Genomic DNA, 22,291 nt, shown 5'->3' on the forward strand with positions numbered 1-22,291 from the left:
TCCTGTGCAACATGAGGTTGAGATAGAAAGAAAAGAGAATTAAGCAGAGGCGTTCATATAATGGATATGCAAAAATCCTCAACAAAATATTGGCAACCTGAATACAGCAATACACTAAAAAGATCACATGCCATGATCAAGTGGGATTTATATCAGGGACTCAGGGATGGTTCAACATCCACAAATCAATCAATGTGTTACACCACATTAACAAAATGAGGAATAAAAACCACATAATTGTCTCAATCGATGCAGAAAAAGCATTTGACAAGATCCATCAGCCATTTATGATAAAAATGCTTAATAGAATGGGGATAGAAGGAAATTACCTCAACACAATAAACACCACAGCCAACATCATACTCAATGGGGAAAAAACTGAAGGCCATCCCTCTGAGAACACGAACAAAACAAGGGTGCCCACCATCACCGCTCTTATTCAAACTAGTACTGGAGGTTTGGGCCAGAGCAATTAGGCAAGAGGAAGGAATAAAAGGAATCCAAACAGGAAATGAAGAAGTGAAACTCTTGCTGTTTGCAGACGACATGATCTTATATATAGAAAACCCTAAAGAATCCATTGGAAAACTATTAGAAATAATCAACAACTACAGTAAAGTTGCAGGGTATAAAATCAACTTACAAAAGTCAGTTGCATCCCTATACTGTAATAATGAACTTACAGAAATAGAAATCAAGAATACAATTCCACTTACAATCGCAACAAAAAGAATAAAATATCTAGGAATAAATTTAACCAAGGAAATGATACAACGAAAACTATATGGCATTATTGAAAAAAATAGATGATGACATAAAGAAATGGAAAAAGATATCATGCACATGGATTGGAAGAATAAACATAGTTAAAATGTCCATACTACCGAAAGCAATTCAGAGATTCAACGCAATCCCAATCAGAATCCCAATGACATTCTTCACGGAAATAGAACAAAGAATCCTAAAATTCATATGGGGCAACCACAGACTAAAAGATTGCTAAAGCAATCCTGAGAAAAAAGAACAAAGCTGGAGGCATCACAATCCCTGACTTCAAAACATATTACAAAGCTACAGTAATCAAAACAGCATGGTACTGGTACAAAAACAGACACACTGATCATTGGAACAGAATTGAAAGCCCAGAAATAAAACCACACATCTATGGACAGCTAATCTTCAACAAAGGAGCTGAGAACATACAATGGAGAAAGGAAAGTCTCTTCAACAAATATTGTTGGGAAACCTGCACAGCCACATGTAAAAGAATGAAAATAGACCATTCTTTTACACCATTCACAAAATGAGGAAGATTCGCCCTCAATCTAACATCTGTTGCCAATCTTCCTGTATTTTGTATGTGGGCCACTGCCACCGCACGGCCACTGACAAGTGGTGTATGTCCATGCCCAGGAACCAAACCCAGGCTGCTGAAGTGCAGCACACCGACCTTAACCACTAGGCCACCGGGGCTGGCCTTCTCAATACATATTTTTTCATGAATCAGTGAATAAATGAATCCATTGTGTTTATAATCAACTAAGACAACACCCCAGAGCAATACTGGAAAGTTATTTTTTATTTAAAATAACAGTTTGCTCCCTGGCAAGAAACTATGTAATGTTTCCCAGAATGATTAATTTGGACAGGAAATAGTTTTAATAGGTAAGATTGATCACTGTTAACAGATTCTTTTAAAGATATGATAGGAATTATATGTTGGCAGAAATTAATTTTCTAAGGGTAATGTCTTTAAATAAAGTGCGGCTTCTGGGCATAAATTGCTGGCAGTGGGCCTGTTGCTAGAGAGTGCCTTTAAATTATGGAAAAGTGTTAGGCCATGGGAGGCTAACTACCTATCCCTAGGTGGCACATCTTTAAGGAATAAGCTTGGAGTAAAAACCTGTTGTTATGTTGCCATTTTTAGAAAGGGAAGATATTCCGAGGAAACTTGAATTTTAGTCCTGGTTGTCTGTTTTCTGAGGAATTCCACTGAAGGGACTTGTCCTTTCCAAAATAAAGATGAGTCAGTGCCAAGAGTCCAGGAATGACCAGGCAAAACCTGAGACTCACAGAAGTGAAGTGGCTTGTCCAAGGCAACCTTGTTAGAGTATCTGGCTCCAGGACACACTCTGAACCATTCCACTACACCTCACAGTAGAAGTCACAGCAGGCCAGAGAAGCAGCACAGAGAAGATGAATGCCTTAATTCTTCCTTTGGAAAAAAACCGTCAAACAGTCATGCCCGTTTTAAGAGACACTGGATGGAAGTGATTAAGTGTACAGCTCTGGGGTCAGGTTGCAGGGTTCACTCCCTACACTGCCACTGGTGATCTTGGGCAAGTTATTCACAGCTTTTGTGTTTGGGGTTTTTGGGTGGGGATCAAATGAGTTAAAACATGCAGAACACTTAGAATAGCACCTGGCACTCAAGTACTCAATCAACATTGGTAACATTACTTTTCAATCAAAACCCTCTTCAAGCTGAGCATTATGAATGATCTCCAGCCAGAAGATAATCATCCAGCTCTAACACCTTTTCATGTTAGGTCAGAAGGGTCATAGCTTTGAGGTCATAGGAAAGGCAAAATAGTGAAAGGAAGACAAATAGATCCCTTGCTGGTACTCTGACTAACTCATTCTGAGATTACAGAATGTACATGAACCATCTACACTATCCCAACGAACATGATGAAGGAAATCCTTCCTTCTAAACACTGTTTCCTTTCTGCTCCTTTAGGGACGGTTTTATTCCAGGAACCACTCAGCTGACCCGGAAAGACATCCTCTACAGACTACAATCTTCAAAAGCAAAGTGCATTATTACCAATGAAGTTTTAGCCCCAGCAGTAGATGCTGTTGCATCTAAATGTGAAAATTTTCTCTCCAAGCTAATTGTGTCTCAGAACCCCAGAGAGGGGTGGGGGAACCTCAAGGAGATGATCAAGTGAGTAGTCATAACTGTTGCAGAACAGCTTCCCCAAAAGAAAGGCAAATTGAAAAGTTACTCAACCCACAAGTGATCAGGAAAATGAAAATTAAAACAATAGACAAAGGGAATTGGTGATTATTTCTGCACTAATAGTGCAAAGCTCTGAGGCAGGAAGCAGCTTGGAGTGCTTTCGTATGTTGGGATTTCTAGGAAGCACACCCTGAGACAGAGATTACTTGTATAAGAAGTTTATTAAGGAGTTCTTTGGGGATCAACACCTGTGAAGGAAGGGGAACGATGTGGAATTGGGCAGAGGAAGAAATTTATCAGCCGTGAACTCCCCAAAAAGCCCTCAGCCAACCCACTGTGACCTCTGGACTTTGGATAGCCCCTTAAAGTTATTCCAAGATAAAGAGATCCTGCCCTTTACATGCCCACACTAATCAGTAATTAGTGCAGGCTGTCCGTTGAAGGTGGCGTAACCTTGAGCAAGGCAGCTCTCTTCAGCCAACGCCATCCTTAAAGAGGGCTCCGTGTGGTTTTTATGCCTCATTTTGTTAATGTGGTGTATCACACTGAATGATTTGCGAATGTCGACCCATCCCTGTGTCTCTGGTATAAATCCCACTTGATCATGGTGTATGATCTGTTTAATGTATTGCTGTTTTCTGTTTGCCGATATTTTGTTATTGACTTTTGTGTCTATGTTCATCAGTGGTATTGTCCTGTAATTTTCCCTCTTTGTGTTGTCCTTGTGTGGGTTTGGGATCAGAGTGATGTTGGCTTCATAGAATGTGTTAGGAAGTGTTCCATCTTCCTCAATTTTTTTTGAGTAGTTGGAGAAGAATAGGTATTAAATCTGCTTTGAAGGTTTGGTAGAATTCTCCAAGAAGCCCTCTGGTCCTGGATTTTATTTTTGGGGAGGTGTTTGATTACTGTTTCAACCTCTTTACTTGTGCTTGGTCTATTTAGATTCTCTATTTCTTCTTTATTCAGTTTCGAGAGGTTGTATGAATCTAAGAATGTATGTGTTTCCTCTAGATTGTCCAATTTGTTGCCATATAGCTTTTCATACTATTCTCTTATAATCTATGAAAATCCTTTTTATTTCTGTGTTATCTATTGTGATTTCTCTTCTTTCAGTTCTGATTTTACTCATTCGAGCCTTCTCTCTTTTTTTCTTAGTGAGTCTGGCTAAGGGTTTGTCAATTTTGTTTATCTTTTCAAAGAAACAGCTCTTCCTTTCGTGGATCCTTTCTACTGTCTTTTTTTTGGTCACAATTTCATTTATTTCTGCTCTATTTTTATTATTTCCCTCCTGCTGACTTTGGGCTTTGTTCTTTTTCTAATTCTATTAGGTGTAGTTTAAGATCACTTATTTGAGATTATTCAAATTTGTTAAGATGGGCTTGGATTGCTTTGAATTTCCCTCTTAGGACCGCTTTTGCTGCACCCTGTATGAGTTCGCATGGTGTATTTTCATTTTCACTTGTCTCGAGATATTTTTTATTTCTCTTTTAATTTCGCCAATGATGCATTGGTTGTTCAGTAGTGTGTAGTTTAGCCTCCACATATTTGTCCCTTTCTCAGCTTTTTTCTTGTAGTTGATTTCTAGTTTCATAGCATTATGGTTAGAAAAGATGCTTGATATGATTTCCTTTATTGAGGCAGTCCTTATTTCCCAACATATCTTCTATTCTTGAGGATGTTTCATATGCATTTGAGATGAATGTGAATTCTGCTGTTTTTGGATGAAGTGTTCTATATATGTGTATAAAATCCATCTGGTCTAGTTTTTCATTTAAATCTACTGTTTCCTTGTTGATTTTCTCTCTGGATGATTTATCCATTGATGTAAATGGGGTGTTGAGGTCCCCTATTATTATTGTATTGTAATTAATATCTCCTTTTAGGCTTGTTAATACTTGCATTATGTAATTTGGTGCTCCTATGTTGGGTGCGTATGTATTTATAAGTGCTATGTCTCCTTGGTGGAGTGTCCCTTTGATCATTATATACTGCTCCTCTTTGTCTCTCTTTACCTGTTTTATCTTGAAGTCTACTTTGTCTGATATAAATATGGCAACACCTGCTTTCTTTTCTTTGCCATTATCTTGGTGTATCATCTTCCATCCCTTCACTCTGAGCCTGTGTTTGTCTTTGGAGCTGAGATGGATTTCCTGGAGGCAGCATATTATTGGGTGTTGTTTTTAAATCTATCCCACCACTCTGTGGCTTTTGACGGGTGAATTCAATCCATTTACATTTAGAGTGATTATTGATATATGAGAGCTTAATGCTGCCATTTTATCACTTGTTTTTTCCATTCTTCTGCATTTCCTTTGTTTCTTGTGCCATGTATTTTCGACTATCAATTAAGTTAGGTAGATTTCTATGATGGTTTTCTTAGTTTTCTCCTTATTTATCATTTATGTGTCTGTTCTAATTATTTCTTTGGTAGTAACCATGAGATTTGTATAAAAAAACTCATAGATGAGATAGTCCATTTAATGATAGCCTCTTATTTCCTTAGATGAAGCCATTTCCATTCCTTACCTCTTCCTCTTCTAAGTTATTATTGTCACATCTAGTTCCATCTTGTGTTTTGAGTTTGTGGTTAAAATGGAAATTACATTTATTTTTGGTGTTTTCCTTCCCTTTATCTTTAATATTATAATTGTTTGTTAACCTGCTCTGATAGAGAGCTGCAATTTTCTGATTTTGTCTCTCCTTGCTCAAGGTTTTGTAACCCCCCTTAATTTTTTTCTAGGTATGAGGACCATCTTGATCATTTCTTGTAGGAGGGTTCTTGGGGTGATGAGCTCCCTTAGCTTTTGTTTATCTTGGAAAGTTTTTATTTCTCTATCATATCTGAAGGATATTTTTGCTGGATAGGGTATTCTTGGCTGAAAGTTTTTGTCTGTTAGACTTTTGACTATATCATTCCACTTTCTCCTAGCCTGTAAGGTTTCTTCTGAGAAATCTGTCAAAAGCCTGATAAGGGTTCCTTTGTAAGTTATTTTCTTCTGCCTTGCTGCCCTTCGTATTTTTTCTTTGTCATTTACTGTTGCCATCTTTACTGCTATATGCCTTGGAGAAGTTCTTTTTACCTTGATACCATTAGGAAATCTATTGGCTTCTTTCACTTGTATTTCTAGCTCCTTCCCCATGTTTGCGAAGTTCTCAGCTATTATTTCTTTGGTCAAGGTTTCTGCTCCATTTCTCCTTCGCTTCTCCCTCTTGAATATCTATAATCGCTATTTTGCATTTTCTAATTGAGTCGGATATTTCTTGGAGAATTTCTTCATTTCTTTTTCATCTTAGTTCTCTCGCCTCCTGCATTTGAAGCATTTCTATATTTCTGTCCTCAAGACTGCTGATTTGCTCCTGCATAATATCAGCTCTATTGTTTAGGGAGTGCAGATTTTTCTTTCTCTCACTCATTGTGTTTTTCATCTCCAACCTTTCTGATGTTTCTTTATATTTTCAATGCCTTTTTTTGAAGGAGTTCCTGATTTCATTGAACTGTCTGTATTTTCTTGTAGCTCGTTGAGGTTTTTTATGATAGCAATTTTGAATTCTCTGTCATTTAGATTATAAATATCTATGCCTTCAGGATTGGTTACTGGGTACTTGTAATTTTCCTTCTGGTCTGGAGATTTAATATATTTTTTCATACTGCTTGATGGTGTGGATGTGTGCCTCTGCATAGTGATAGTATCTGGTCTCAGCTTCCCCCTGCCAGCACTGGATGGGTGTCAAGAGCTTTATATTCTGAACCTACTGTGATCTGTGGCTCGCTTGCTCCAGCCACTGGCTGCTTTTCTATCTGTGTGGCCCTCTGGCCAACTGGTTGAGCTGGAGCTCTGGGAGCGGGGAGCAATGCTTTCTTTCACCTGTGTGATCCTGAGGGTGTTCTTTCTCTGCCCTTCCTATCTGCTCTCCTTGGGTCCTAGCTTGATGAAGACATTCTCACAATGGCTTAATCACCTCTGTGTGATGCTTTCCCATGGGCTGTGAGGGAACTTGGAGAGTGAAGGTGTTCCCGCAGAGGGCCACCCCTCCCCTCTCTCCTCTCAGAGCCATGTGCAGTCTCATGGTTGCTACCATTTTGGAGGGAGAGGACATTCACCTTACCTCCTTCCCCTTCCTCCAAGGGATCCAGCACCTCCACCTTCAGACATGTGGCTGCTTTCGTCTGTGAGACATCTTTTGTGTTGTGGGAATGTCCTCTGTTGGTATGTAAATATCCTTTTTTTTGTATATCAGACAGGAGAATCTCAGGGGACAGCTCACTCCGCCATGACGCTGACGTCACTCAAAACTTTGAAGTTTTGCCTGGTTAAATTAAATGGTGGAAAATTCATTAAATAGCCAGATCATTTTCAAATAGAATAAAACACTGAAACATTAATTGCTAAGCAAGTCTAAATTTACCCACTTTTGTCTTATTTTTACAAAGAAACTTAAAATGTTTGGGTCTATTAATAAATGTCTTGTGCTTTATTAAAAGATTGTACCGTAAAGTAACATGTTCATAGAAATTATGAAAAATATTTATAAATTTGCCAAGCCACATAATGCTAATGTAAAAAATAGTTTATACTTGCTTACTTCTTTCTTTTCACTAAACATTAAGGTTTCCAGGTGTTAAACACTCTATATATATGATTAAAGCTACTAAAAGTTAATAAGGAAAGCATCTCTATATACAAAGAAAGTAAGATGTACGTTTCCAGTAGGAAAGGTAAGAAATGGATATTTTTGTTTTGTTAAGAAAAATGAATTTGTCCTAAAGTAAAATGGGTTAGGAAAAACATAATAATAATATTTTTGTCCTAAGGAGAGGCTAAAAAGAAAGACCTCGAACATATTCTAAGTGTAAAATAAAAGAAAGTTTAGGAGCCTTGTGGAAGAGGAACTCTGAGAAGAGAGTTTTGTGCATGGTCAAGTTGGCTAGGAGTGGAATAAATTTAATGAAATGTGTTTTGATATCAATAGTAAGCTCATACAAGCTTAGAATTTTGTTTTCTTTCTCTTAAAAGGATCATTTTCTTGTATGTTTAGTCTGCTCTTGATAAAGAAATATAAAAGATTTTTCTTGGGGCTGGCCCCGTGGCCGAGTGGTTAAGTTCGCGCGCTCCGCTGCAGGCGGCCCAGTGTTTCGTTAGTTCGAATCCTGGGCGCGGACATGGCACTGCTCATCAGACCACGCTGAGGCAGCGTCCCACATGCCACAACTAGAAGAACCCACAACGAAGAATACACAACTATGTACCGGGGGGCTTTGGGGAGAAAAAGGAAAAAATAAAATCTTTAAAAAAAAAAAAAGATTTTTCTTTATTTTTGAGTAAGTCTACCTAAAAGACAGAAAATCTATTTTCTAAAAATAATTTCCTATGTTCAAAAAACTGAAATTTTTCTGTTAAGAGAACTAAGGTTTTTAAAAACTCTTCAACTCTACATTTGCCTTTGTAGCGGAGGAAGAAATACTCTCCAACCCTCTAGGTTGTTCTGGCTTGTCTAAGAATTGAGTTAACATGAGACAGAATAACAGGAGATAATCAAACAAAGTTTGATAGCATGTATACACAGCAGAAATTCAGGAAAGCTGAGCAACTCACTAAAATGTACAAAACCACCACCTTAAATACCATCTTCAGATAAGACAAAGGAGGTTGCTGGGGGTAGTGGTCTGACTCCTTCCTACTCTGACTTAGACACAGCAGGGTGGCTTCCTGGGCTGGTTGCTGCAGATTGTGGGTCAGAGTTCTACTTTGACATGTTGTCTGGCCATTGTCCCTTTGTATATTCAGGGTCTTACACCATTATGTGGTACTGTGTTCAGTGCTTTAAACATGCTAACTTGTTAAATACTTCCCTCTGTACAAATAGCAGCACACTCTATATACTGTTGTGCACTGTTTGTTTTCCTGAGCAGTGCATACTGAAGATCTTCCCATATCAAACATGCAGAAGTACTATATTTTCAAATAGTAGCATAATATTCCATTGGAGAGAGTTAATTTTGCTTGTTTAACCAGTCCCCCAAAATAGCCTTTTAGCTATTACAAATATTGCAAAAACTATCCTTGGCTATGTATCTGTGGGATGAATTCCTGGAAACAGACTCCTGAGTAAAAGGACATGTGCATTTGTAAGTCTTGAGAGATACTGTTAAATTTTACTTTAAGTTATATCTAATTTAATTCTAACAAAAATGCTATAAGATTGGCATTTTGGCAGATGAGAGAACTGTCTCATAGACATGAAATGGCTAGTACAAGGTAGTGAGTGCAGCCTTGGAATTTGAAGCTTGATCTAGCCAATGGGCTCTGAAGCACTATGTCCTACTGCCTCCTCCCCGTGTTAGGGTAGCTACTGTTATTAACCTGCAGCCTCAGTTCAGGCACTGAGCTAAGCATGCTCTGTACAATAGCTCATTTAAATCTCACAACCTTGGGAGGTAGGTGTTACCGTATTTGGTCAATCTAAGATGCCATCAATTGTGAGTCACACCATTGCTCTATGACTCATCAAGAACACAAAGCATTGCTACTTAAACTCGGGCATGCTGTTGATCGTAAGGCACTGTCTGATTTTAACAGTGAAATGTAAAAAAATGTAAAAAAAACTCTTGGAGTCCACAAAATACAGCATTATCTCATTTTGCAAATAATAGTGAAGTATCATGAGGTGAAATGACTTGCCTAAGGTCACACCTGCTCTTTGGCAGAATTGGGGTTTGAATGTTTATCTGTTTAATGCCAGAGCCATCTCAGTGCTCAACACTTTCCTTGCTCTTGTGCTTGGAGCACATAATTCTTTGGTATCAGAGCTTCTCCAAGTAAAGTAGTGGTACCAGGGAATTATCCATGTTTAGATGGCAGAGCAGGAAGGCTTGGAAATGTGCAGGGCTGTTATCCTGGCTGTAATGAGCTGAAATGCCACTGCCTCCTGGTCTAATCATCTCGTGTTCTAGAACTCTGTTCTGATGATCACATTTTCCTACTTAGAAAAAAAAAATCCTTCAGTGGCTTCCCACTGCTGTCATGATAAGGGCCATATTATTTTCTGATATTCAAGGCCATCTGGCCTCACTCTCACCTCTCATTTCTTTCCTTTCCACACTTTATACTTAAGCCAAACTGGCTCTGTGCTCCATACATCCTCTTGCTTTTTCTCTTCCAGCCTTTGGGTTGTCTATGCTGTTTTCTTTGCTCTGAGTGCTCTTTCCACTCTTACCTCCACTAATCAAATCCCATACACAGAGTTCATCTCCAGTCCTTCATATGCTCTTCTCTTTTGGAAATGATTGCTCTGTCCTCTGAGTCTCCCAATGCTTTCTCCTAAAGAACCACAAACTTTCTGCCATGAATTACAGTTATTCACATGGTTGTCATGGCCCTCTGACTAGCCTGTGGAATTCTTGAGGGTAAAGTTCACACCTGACTCATCTTTGAACCCCTCTTTTCTCCTGATCTAGTGAGCAACACAGAGTAGAGATCAGGTATCACACTTACTGTATGGAGCCCTACAATGAACACAGAATTGAAAATGACATTAGATAGAGACCGTCAAACCTGCTCTCAATTCCTGCACTCTTTGACTACTGACCTCTTTAAGGCAAGTTGATTCTGCAGGGTCCTAAATCTGTGTTTGGATTTCCTTGATTGCTTATATCTTCTGATATTTACATTAGAACACAAGATCTGTTAAACACCTGCCTGTAGGCCTCTGACTCAATATCAGCCCTCCAGGTGCCTCCAGTCCCCTCTTATCTCAGTATCCCCATCATAATGATGTGGGTAGTTTTGTATATTTTTTTTAAAGATTGGCAGCTGAGCTAACTAGTGTTGCCAATCTTCCTTTTTTTTTCCTTCTTTTTTTTCCTCCCCAAATCCCCCCAGTACATAGTTGTATATTTTAGTTGTGGGTCCTTCTAGTTGTGGCATGTGGGACACCGCCTCAACATGGCCTAATGAGTGGTGCCATGTCCATGCCCAGGATCTGAACCCTGGGCCGCCGAAGTGGAGCTTGTGAATTTCACCACTTTGCCACGGGGCCGGCCTTGATGTGGATAGTTTTGGTGTTGTGTTGTCAGGGAGGTGGAATTGGAGACTAGGGACTTGGCACAGATTTCAATCCTATATCTTATAGAATCACTGTGAAAGCTCCTTTCTTTGTAGATCTGGGTAACTTGGGGACATTTCCTGACTGTTGGGGTATGACCTTAAGGCCAATAGAATCTCCTTAAATTCCGTCAGTATCTGTCTTGGTTGGCATTATGTTGCCTTCCGGGTACCAGGGCTTTAGGAGGTCCTGGATGTTATCCAGCAGGCACTTTTATGAATTCATGGATTGAATAAATGAATAATTTCAATTTCTCCAATTCTAATTCTCTACCTGATATGCAATGGACATTATAAAGTCAAAGACTTGGTGGTAAGATTGAGCAACACATATATGTGTATCTATTTCACATAAGGGATCCTTGGGTAGAGTTTGTTAAGTGAACGTGAGCATAGAGTCATAACACACAACCAATTATCTTAGAGAGACTTGACTATAAGGTTGGGAAACTAAACTCCAAACAAATCAAAACAAAACAAATGCAAGCCAGTTACTTCAATTTGTTTTCAACTAAGAAATTGAAATCAGTTTTGGTGCTGGAGGAGAAATGGACTACATTGGATTTGCCAAGAGATGGTATAGTATCCACGAGATATTTTGAAGATTTTTTTTTTTAAGAATATGATGATGACATGGGATTTTCATCTTAGATGCTGACTCTAGACCCAAACCCCTTATAAGTTGTGACTCTGTCTTTGTGTTTATCACTACATATTGGGCAACACATTTGTTCACCATGGTTCTGTTAGCTTGGAAGAACAGGAAACAAACAACAGTGTGTCTTTTGCATAATTGTCCTGTACCCCTCCCCAGCTACAGGGACCCACTGCTCTTCCTCTCACCCAGACTCTTAGATTTCTGGCTCTACAGTAATTTTCTTTTGACCCTTTGGTGTAACACTCCCACTCTGCTCTCAGTCCTGTTCCTTCTCTCAGTATTGATATTTTCTGCAGTATTTGGTAAGAAACTCCTTCCTTAGCTTTATTCCTGTAGGGGAGCAGAACTTGCCACTGCAAAATGTGTCTCTTTGGCTTGATTATTTTTAGGAATAAAAGACTCAGGAAGAAATTTTCACCTCCCCCTAACTGCCTAAAAGAATTTAAGCTAGAACGCCTGCTTCGGGAAGGAGCTATCACCATAGATAACTATTGTATAATATGAACTCGGAGTGGTAGACAGGGAAGAACCTAGCAAGACCCATTTGATCAAAGTCCTCTCCATGTCTCATTGTCTCTGCAAGGCACGACAAACATTTGTTTATCAAACATTTTCTTTTACATCTCCATGTGAATTGCTTTCCTCCCCTTTGAAGTCCCAAACCACTACCCCCAACATCCTCTGTTGTCTTTAGCTGAAAATGATATTTAAGGTGGTGGCTTAGGCCAAGTTGGTGAGTTACTCAGTATTCCTGGGTTTCTCCCATGTATGCATGTTATTGAATCTGTTTGACTTTTCTCCTGCTATTCTGTCTCATGTTAATTTAATTTAGACCAGCCAGAAGAACCTACAAGGATAGAGGAAAAGTTCTTCCTCTCCTACAGTCCCATGAAATTCTCCCTTCATTCCCCAAGCCTGTACAGGCTGTGGGAGGACTGTACCTTGAAGCCTGACTACATCCCATTGCCAAAACATGCTGGGAATACTCCACCAGTGTGGGAGCTCCTTTTGTCCTGTTGGTGAAACAGATGGCCATTGGATCCTGACTCTTCATCCCCACACAGATTTGCTTTGGGGGTACAAGTCTGTAAGTCACAAAAGATGCAACAGTCAGTTCTAAATGCAGGTTCTCTGACTTAAAGCCTAGGACCTTGGTTTGGTCATCTGTACTTTTTGAAAATAACAGCCCATATCTTGTCATATTGGGGCATGAGTTTTAGAGGGAGAGCTGCCATTTTTTCTCTTTTAAAAAATTTTGTATTGATTTTTATTGCATAAGAAATATATGTGGTGTTTACACTCCAGCCATAATTTTCTTGGTAAAAGATCCTCTATTCAACCAGTTGCTCAAGCCAAAAATCTGTAGTACTCAGTAATCTTTACTCTCTCTCTTTCGGTATCTACTTGCATACTTACCTACCTACCTACCTATGCCACATCCTATCCATTGACAAGCCCTGCCAACTCTACCTCTAAAACTTATCATTAATCTGTCTATTCTCTTCATTATCTCTACTCAGGGACTGGACTACGGTGAAGTGAGTGAAACATTTGCCTCAAGCATGGTTTTTAAGGGGATGCCAACAAATTCAATAGTCAAGATAAATAATATTTTAATGTCATATTTTTTAAAAAATTAAAAATTAATGCAAAAATCTATGATAAACAAAATATTAAAGTTTTACTTAAATACAGTATGCAGCCTAGCACTTGCATGACTCCCCTCACTTGGTCAGCCTAATCCTGCCCCTGGCTCCAGTAAAACTTTGTTATAAAAACAGGCAGTTGGTTTGAGGATGATAGTTTGCCAATTTGATTATTTTTAATTTCAAGAAATTTTAAAAATATTTTCTTTTAGAAGATTTATAAAGTTAAAATTATCTTATGGTTAATCATAAGTTACAAATATGTAACATAAATATATAAAATAAATATTTAAAATTATATGTAGGTATATGCATTTTAAAACAATTATTTTATTATTTACATGTGTTTTTAAAAATTTATTTTAAAATTAAAATGTTATTTTTCATGATCACTGAATATTTTGGTGTCCATTTAAATTCTGTGCCTGAGGTGCGTCCTGTCTCCTCTGCTGCTGCCTTGGTCCACACCAAAGCCTCTCACCCGGACAACAAGCCCTCTGCCAGGTCTCTTTCTTGTGTTCAATTGTTCATAGAGCAGCCAGAGAGTACTTTTTAAAAATGTAAGTCAGATCAAGTCCTTCCCTCTCCTGCAGGACCTGCAAGGCCTCCGCAGTCCACCGTCTCTTGCTCATCAACCTCTTTACCTCCTACTCTCTTCCTCACTCATTGCACTTCAGGCACCCTGGCATTCTCTCTGCTCCTCAAACAGATCCAGCTCATTCCCACCTCAGGTGCTTTACCTTAGTGTTCCCTCTGCCAGGGACATAACCACAGATATTCAGAAGGATGGCTCCTTGGTGTTCAAATAGCAGCTTAAATGTCCTCTCTTCGGAAGCCACCAACTCTAAAATAATTCCCCCATTCCACATCAGGTCACTCTATCTTGTTGTTCTGTTTTGTTTCGAAGCCTCTTTTGCAATCTGTATTATCTCGATCATTTATGTGTTTTCTTGTTTGTTCGTTTTGCAGTGTAGAGTATCAGTTCCATGTTGACTTTTATATCCCCGGACACTGGAATATTGCCCTCTAGAGACCACATTAATAATTATGAAACTCGATATTTCATTAACCTGAGGATGAACATGGCATCCTCTCATTATTTTAGTAAGTATTTCCCCATTTACCAGCGAGGGTGAGTGTTCTTTGTTTTGTTTTTTTAATACGTGTACTGCTTATTTATGTTACTATCACCTATTTTTTGCCCCTCTCTGAGAATGAATACTCAGGTATGAATCAGGAGATGAGACTTTCACTCAGACTGAGACCTTGTAAGACAGATCATGAATTCTTGTGTTGGGGGATGCTCTGGTTTCAGGACTAGAAATTGCTGTCCAGCTTCCTTCTCTTTCCTCTCACACCACCCAAGTTAAAACAACACTTCTCACGTATCATCACATTTTCCAAAATCAGGTATTTGCTTCATTTAAGCATCTTGTTTTCAGTGTCCAGTCACCTCATCAACTCCTTAAAACCCAACCACCCACCATAGCTTATATCTGATACCAGGAGCTTGGTCTTCAAGGTGGGGCAGTTGGACATGACAGAGTCCACAAGTGGGACTGTAGCCTCATTGACCACAATGCTCTGGGCCTCAGACATTTGCAATCGATAGAGATTTTTCTTGGCAGTCAGTTGTGGGGGGGGGGTGGTTTCCCACGCACAAAGGTGGTTCCTGAGAAAACCACAAAAGGCGGCTTCATTCATATCTTTTAAGTAGATAATATTTCCTCAAGCATCCTGGTAGGCATAGATGAGGTCTCCTGAATACTGTCTGTTTCTAGGATGTAACCTCTGCATTGGGTCAGCAACAAAATGGCTGGGGAAGAAGTGAGAGGGGCAGGAGACTGAGCTCACTGAGCTTTGTTGCCATTATCTGTTCCCCTCAAGTTGTCCTTAATTTACATGGGTTAGGTGTCAGATTACTACCTATTTGAAATGTAGCCTGATTTTGAAATTGTGTGACACAAGGAGGTGGTGGAAACTTCCTCTTTGTTGTTCCCTCCTTGCTTGCGAATGGCAAGTGCTGTGGATTCCAGGATTTGCATTGGACACACAAGTTCATTCTCCTTTTCTTGGGCTGTTCTGTAGACTTTCTTCCATCCATTTATCACTTATCAGGGGCCTACTCTATGTGACTGGCACGTGCTGGCACATCCTCTTATGATCCTTTGTATTTCTGTGGTGTCAATTGTAATGTCTCTTCTTTCATTTATAATTTTATTTGGGCACTCTTTTTTTTTCTTGATCTGTGTAGCTAAAATTTTGTCAATTTTGTTTATCTTTTTAAAGAACCAATTCAGTTTTGTTGATTTTTTCTATTGTCTTTATAGTCTCTGTTTTCTTACTTTCTACTCTAATCTTTATTATTTCCTTCTTTCTGCTAACTTTGGCTTAGTTTGTTCTTTTTCTACTTTGTTGAGGTGTAAAGCTGAGTTGTTAATTTGAGATCTTTCTTTCTTCTTAAATTAAGCATTCATAGCTAGAAACTTCCCTCTTAGAACTGCTTTTGCTGCATCCCATAAGTTTTGGTATGTTGTCTTTTCATTTTTGTTTCTCTCAAGATACTTTCTGACTTCTCTTTGGCCCATCAGTTGTTCACCAATGCCCATTCCTGATTAAAACTCTCAGCAAACTAGGAATAGGGGAATCATCTTCAACTTGATAAAGAACACATAGAAAAAACCTACAGCAAACATCATACTTAATGGTAGCTCTAGGAGGGACACTCCATATGGTCCCAGGTGTCTGCCCTGCCTGGCATACTCATGCCCTACTGGAGGGTGAGGCCAGGGGCAGGGTGAGTGTGGGGTCTGGCGAAGGGGGAAGGAGGGGTGGCCAGCCCAGCTTGGTGACTACACTTGCTGCCAGACCATCCCTCACCTGACACCCTCCAGTAGATCCACTGCCTCGGTGCTCACCAATAATGCTGCTGCTGCTACTGCTGCTACTGCTGCAGCTTCCAGGTCCCAGACTGGATCAGTGCAGGTGAGTGAGAGCCCTGCCCTCTGGCAATGCAGTAATCCTGCAGGATTCCTCCAGCTCTTTCAAGGGGGGTGCCCAGTCCTTCATTCCTTCCCAGGGACCCAGGAGCTCTGTTCCACATCCCTCCCTAGGGTGCCCCACTCACTCACTCTTCCCAGGTCCCAGGAATCTTCCAAGCCTTAACCAGGGATCCAGTGTCTTCCCCAGGCATCCCCTCCCACACACTCTATAACCCTCTCCTGCCATCCAGATCCCATCGTACCCCCCTGGCCTCGGATCCTGTGAACTGACCCTCTGGATTGCCCAGATGAGTGCTCAGATTGGGACTAGAGGTAATAAAATCTGAATATGAACATCAATGGTGCCCCTGTGTTGTGCATTCATTCTATGGATGAACCTATCCTAAATGTGGTCCCTCTGTAATTGTCCCCAGCCCCATCAGAAAGAGCCTGGGTCCTGATTCTCCCTGCTGGCACCAGCTTCCTGGGTGACCCTGTGCACCCAGTAGATGTCCAGGACACAGAGGTCCAGGAGGAATGCTCCGAAGAGCCCCAGGCACCAGCCTTTCCTAGGTCCCAGCCTAAGTCCCACATGGGTGAGTGAGGGACCTGCTCTCTGGGAACCCAGGAGTCCTGTAGGACTCTTCCAGACCTCTCCAGAGGTACCCAGTCCCTCATTCATACATAGGGCTTTTGCCCCTCAGCTTTCGCCCATATACGCCCACCCACTCATGTCTTCCAAGGGCCCAGGAATTCCCCCAGGAATCTTCCCAGGGGTCCAGTATCCCCCCACCCCAACATCCTTCCCCTCACACTCTACAACACCCTCCTGACGTTCAGATCCCTCCTGCCCCCCTGGCCTGGGGTCCTGTGAACTGATCCTTTACTCCATCCATCCTTGGGGCCTGAGATAGGACCACTAGGGGGAAAACCAGAGGCTGGGAGGAGAAGGGGCAGAAGGGGCTGAGCCTGGGGGTGGGAGAAACACATACTGTCTCCTTCTCACCCACCACTAGGGTCACCCTTGGAGAGATCCCCTCTGCAGCTGCCCTTTTCTGAGGTGCACAGACACACACACTCAGAGGGAAATAAGACCACAAGCACAAAGACACACAGGCATGGAATCACCTCCATCCTCACCTGGGGACTCGGGCATAGGGCTCAGGGACAGGCTCACACAGACCCACACTGCAGACACAGGCAATGACCCCTGAGGAGAACATATGCACACACTTAGGGCCACATGACACAGCCCCACAGGGCACACCCTACACACACTGGAGACACATACAGAGAACACAGAGATACACACTTAGATAAAATCAAGAACACACAAAGGGGTAGTAGATTCACTCACACAACCAACACACACAGAGATATATAACACAGACACACATAGATGCTCCAGCAGGGACGCACACTTCCAGAGACACAGACTTGCATGACCAACATACAGTCATTCAGAGATACAGACACACACAATACATACAAAGACACACAGAAACACAGTGCCATACAGTGGAAAACTCACATCCACAATCAATACATTCACAGACACAGAAGCACACTCACAGGTCCATAATGCAGATTTACACACCCAAACACACTTGTGCATGCATGCGCAAGTGCACACACACACACACACTCCCAGACCTTCATCCCTTACCCAGGCTTACAAAACAAACAGCCCTGACACTCAGTGGAGGCCACTGCAGGCAGACAGGATGAATAGACCGGGGTATGACCTGCCCCACCTAAGCTGCCATGGAAGGGGGTGTTTTCCTAGTTCCAGACTGAGTGCTGGGCATCTCCCCCCTGCCAGGGCCTTCTGGACAGCTGTGCTGGGTCCTGAGGTACCAGAGAGTGGCCAGGGTAGGGTGGTTCTGTGGACAGGGGCCCCGGGCAGGGACAGGGACCCTGACAGTGTGCACTTTGAGTGGAGGTGTTGCATGGGGCTTAGCTGATCCCGAGGTCAAGAGAGGGAGAGAGGCATGTGTCCCCAGGATCCTGCAGTGTTAGGACCCTGCATGTGTCAGAGTGGGCTGCACCCTCTCTCACAATAACAATAATAAGAATAATGCCATCGTCAGGACTATTATGTGACAATATTATCATTAACACAGCAATGACTGAGTCAGTCCCTGGTGGAGAAGAAAGGGCTGTGACCATAGCCAGCTGGTTTGAGCTCATCTTCTGAGCAAGGAACCCCAAGCAAAGCTGGGTCCTAGGCAGAGCTTCTCTCTGGTCCCTTCTCCCTCTGGAGTCTCCAGACCTCAGCTTCCCTCTCTCCCCAAATCCCTTCCCGGACCAAAGTGTCCTCTGACCCTTTTCTCACCCTGGGTAAAGCCCTCTCTCTGATCACTCTGAACTTGACTCTCCATCTATGCAAGGGGGATAGAGATGGTACCAACCTCAGGACACCACAAGATGATGCCTGCACAGGGCTTAGCACCATCCCGTAACAAGAGAGGCCCTTGATTGTATCATTATTGCCTTTAACGGCTGCACACTTTTAAAGGTGCCAGTTCTGGGAGGACAGATGCCCTTGGGAGATGATGATGCTAATCTCCACAGGGGCTCAGCATGAGGCTTTTTGTTGTCCTTAGGACAGTCTTGGGATGCAGGCCTGGACACTCCCAATTTAATGAAGAAAACCCATTCAGTGTCACACAGCCAGTAAGCAACACAGCTGAATCTTAATCTCAAGGCTGCTGGCCTGGCCTCCAGGGGCCATGCAGGGCTCTCCTGTATGGGAGGCTCACACTGGGTGGCTTTGGGGAGCAAGCGCTTCCTCGGCTGCAGGAAAGATCTCACCTGTTCCAGGCCCCCAACCTCTGTTCTCTTCTCCTTCTTTCCCTCCTCCCTGCTGGAGCTCTGATCAAGGTGACCCTGGCACCCTTCATGAAGTCCCCAGTCCCTTACAGGAGCCTCTCTCCCATTCACTTCTGGGCTAGTCCGACTTCCACACCTTCTGCAATAGTCTCTCCTAGACAGGACAGTCCACCTCTGAGGTTCTTGAGGCAGGCAACAGCATCTAAACAGAATTTCATATGCACTTGTTTTGTTGTCCTTGTTTTTGTTTTACTTGTTTTTGACGGTTTCTTTACATTTGTGGTAAAAGACTTTGGTTTTCTATTACAACTGATATAATATCAATTATATAACTGACAACATATCAGTTATATAACTGACAATATATCCGTTATGTAACTGATGTAACTGATATAACTGAAATAACTGATATAGCTGAAATAACTGATATAACTGAATGTTTCCTGTTTGCTATAAATCTACATAATAATAAAAAGCAATGGGATTTAAAGCAATGATTTCAAGCTACCACGGGTCTGAACAAGTTGAGGAAATGCTGTGTGCACCTTAGGGAGCTCAGGACAGGGTGCAGAAGAGATGATCACCAATGGGGTTTGTCCTAGTCACCTGGGTCCATGGGCCCCTGCTACCTACTTGGCTTTCTCTATCCTTCACTCCTCATCCTGCCGAGCTCTCTGGGTATTGTCCCCAGGTCTCGCAGGGGAGAAGATGATGAACTTTCTCTCTTAAAATCCTCACCTCCCTGGAGATCCTGGGCGATCAGTCATGAGAGTCAGCTTGGATTTCCCACACTGAAGTTCATAATGTAAGCCCATGCTAACAGGTAGCAGGGTGACAGATAAGTGACATGTTCACCACTGTTTCAGGTGTGAAGATGTCTGTTTAATCGGGGATGATTTTGAGACCATACAATCTCATCACACAAGTGGAATTCCCAGGGCAGAGGAAGATGTATTTTATTACCATTTTATCATGATGATATCATTCAGTTCAAGTATAGACTCTTTTCCTTTGGAATTTCTTCTCAAATTTATATTTTATTTATAAAGTTACTTCTCAATTTTCAAACATACGGGAATTTCTAGTTAGCTTTCTGTCAGTGACTTCTAGCAGAATTACATCACCAGAAATGTGGTGTGTGTGATTTCATTCCTCTGAAATATATTAAAATTTGCTTTATGGCCCAAATAAGTAGGGTTAATTTAGTAAATGTATCATATCTTCCTAAATTAATGTGCCCTCAACAGTTGTTATATTGGTGTAGATATATGGATATATCTGTATGATTAAGATGGTTTGCTGTTAAGGTCTTCTGCATCTTATGAATGTTGTGTCTGCTTATTGTACGAGTTGCTGAGAGAGGGATGTGAAACCTCCTACTCTACTTGTGTATTTGATTCTTCTTTCACTTTTGTCATCCTTTGCTTTGTATGCTTTTCAGCCAATGGCCTTGGGAAACCTTGGGAGGTCAGAAAGGAAGGAGGGGTGCCCAGAAGTGGGGCACAGGGGACCTGGGTTGGGAAGGACCAGAAACCAGAAGGTCTGTGAAGGTTCCAAAGAGGACCTGTTACTGGGATGGCTCCTGGGGAGGCACCGGTTGGGGGAGGGGCATTCTAAACGTGAGGTCACACGGTGTCCACTGTGATGAACCAGGGGTGAAGGCCGGTGATTGGTCAACAGGGAGTATAAAGCATCGGGGTTGCTAAGGCAGCAGTCAAACAGGAGAAGGCTCGGAGGAGGACGAAGCTCTCGTCCCCTCCAACTGCTCCTGAGAGTTCACTTCACCTGCTCCTTGTGTCCTGCTGACTTACTGACCTAGTGACCTGTCTGAACCCTCCTCCCCCCCCAGAACCTGATCTGACCAAGTACTTTCCCTGAGCCCTTCTTCTTCCCCTCCCAGGTACCCAACACCCCCTTTCCTGCCACATCCCCTACTCAATCCTATGCCCATTCCTACCCATTCCCCAACCCTTTCCTACCCGACTCTCTGACGACCTTCCTGGCAACCTCAGGACCCCTGAGAGGACCAGGACATGGAGGTACACAGGTTCATCTTCTGGATCCTCCTGCTTGGGTCTCCTGGTTATCCAAACAAGGATGTGAGTAAACCTGGGAATCAGTGGTTTCTTCTATTTGTACTTAAGTGACAACTTTATCATATGGTCTTTGATGGAAACTCAGTTTTTCCCAAAGACTGAGGACCTCAGGGCAGGTTTCTTGACCAACCCGAATGGGTTCTGGCCACAGCAGTCCACATCAAGTTCTGGGTTCTGTCAGCACTGCTTGGACCAAACAGAGCAGGGATGACAAGATGGAAACCTGAAAATAGTAACTTTATATAATCAAGAAGGAAGGATTTGTGAATATAATGAAAGCCATTGAGTTGTATGTCTTCAATGGGAGAATTGTCTGATATGTGAATTATATCTCAAAGAAGTCATTTTTAAAAACATAAGGAACTTTTATTTAAGAGGAGTCCTGGGAGTTAGATGGACTCCTGGAAGCCTTGTCAGATCCTTCTTCAAACTATGCAAGTGTAGGGTCCATCTCATGTGTAGCTTGTTTTCCTTTAAGTACATGATTCACATATGTGAAGGCTGGCAGCCTTGGGAACAGTGGTATCTAAGCATTGGTGTTGGTACTAGTCCATTAAACAGTGGAATGTCATTTGTGCTCTGTGCTTTCTGGCTTGTTGGCTTTTATCAACTTCTGAATCATCCCTTCCTTTCTGCTCTTGGAAAGTGTACCCAGGGACTCTATGTCCAACCAGGTTGATGGGGACCCTCAGAAGTCCCTCAGAAAATAAGTGGCTGCATCCTGCTGGTATGTTTATAATGGGGAAATCATTAGGAGTGACCTGACCAGGACGTGAATGAGTTGTTGTGTTTTCTTTAGTAAAGTGTTCATGTCCAAGAGTGTTGATTTATGCAAAGCAAGAAGGATCCTTAATGTCCTTAGGATTGTCTAAATATAAAGAAATTCCAGATTCCCACTGTGAAGATTTTCATTCTCTTGTTGAAAGACACCTCTACCCCCAGGAGAGAGAAGGACTGAGAATACCCCATAGAGATAAGTAGATTTGTTTTGATTGGCATGCACCAGATTCTTAG

At 41.7% G+C, this 22,291-nt stretch overlaps 1 protein-coding gene across 7 annotated transcripts in view; it reads right to left on the reverse strand.

The window, feature by feature from the left end:
• The window catches only part of LOC103545434 (transport and Golgi organization protein 1 homolog), a 51,141-nt gene extending 29,877 nt beyond the window's left edge, over positions 1-21,264 (reverse strand). The window contains exons 1-3 of one of the 7 annotated variants that reach the window (XM_070606766.1): positions 21,161-21,264; positions 12,714-12,807; positions 7,070-7,270 (exon numbers count right to left, since the gene is read on the reverse strand). The gene's annotated coding sequence lies outside the window, so the exon portion shown is untranslated. Of the gene's footprint in view, positions 1-7,069; positions 7,271-12,663; positions 12,808-16,286; positions 19,504-21,160 lie in introns of those variants that run through there. The other 6 variants (XM_070606763.1, XM_070606770.1, XM_070606765.1 and 3 more) reach the window with 6 other exon arrangements.
• Positions 21,265-22,291: the final 1,027 nt, after the last annotated feature.

This window comes from Equus przewalskii, unplaced genomic scaffold (genome assembly GCF_037783145.1).
Source record: "Equus przewalskii isolate Varuska unplaced genomic scaffold, EquPr2 contig_12967, whole genome shotgun sequence".
NCBI classification, from domain to species: Eukaryota; Metazoa; Chordata; class Mammalia; order Perissodactyla; family Equidae; genus Equus; species Equus przewalskii.